The sequence below is a fragment of the Arachis duranensis genome, chromosome 1 (assembly GCF_000817695.3).
Source record: "Arachis duranensis cultivar V14167 chromosome 1, aradu.V14167.gnm2.J7QH, whole genome shotgun sequence".
Lineage (NCBI taxonomy): Eukaryota > Viridiplantae > Streptophyta > Magnoliopsida > Fabales > Fabaceae > Arachis > Arachis duranensis.
The window spans coordinates 94,055,060-94,055,901 of NC_029772.3; positions in this window are offsets into that span (position 1 = coordinate 94,055,060).

Here is an 842-nt window from a genome sequence, read left to right on the forward strand (position 1 = left end):
ATAATCTATAATAATCAGATTCTTCCGTTAATTCTAAACTTTCTAAATAATTCATAACTATGAGATTAAGATAAAGGCGTACCTTTCTGGAGAAAAACTTCCTTTATTTAGAATATTTTACATAAGATGTTTTTATCTCCAGAGGGGAGATTGTAGATACTAACTCCAGAGGGGAGTTTAGAATTGGTTTTTCCTAAGGGAATTCTTCTTCAAACTATAGAATCGCCTCGGCAGCTTCCTCTTTGCTCTCCTAGCATATGAGTACTCTTAGCCTCCTGCTTTCTATGGTTTGATGATTTCTACAATTGCCTTAGCAACCTATTTATAATGGTTGGGTCTGATGGACAATTCCCATCCTTACCCTTCTTATGACGTCATTACTTACGTCATTGTTTATTATTTTGCACCAGCTACATTGTTGGTGCTCTATGACCTAAGCGCTTACGTCACTATGCAATAATGTTGAGAGATGCTTCAGATGTGCAGTCCTCCTCTTTCATCATGTGACCTTCAGATGCGTTGTCTTCTTCCTTTATCATGTGGGCTGATTCCGTTTCATTATTGCTTTCTTCAGATAACTCTGAGACACATAGCTGGCACTTGTGGTCTTCTCTGTCTTTTATCAAATAGCAGAGATTCCTCTTTATCCCTTCGGGGAGCTTTTCTAAGAGTCCAGATAAGTTGTAGAATGCTGATTCAAATTCCACTAAGAGTCTCATCTCTATTTCTTCAATTTCATTCCTTTTACTGGACACAAGCAAAGTATTTCTGCTTTTATAATTGATTCTTGTGTGAGATTCCCTTGTTATCTTTTGAGTTCTTTCGAAGACCCTTGCTAGTGT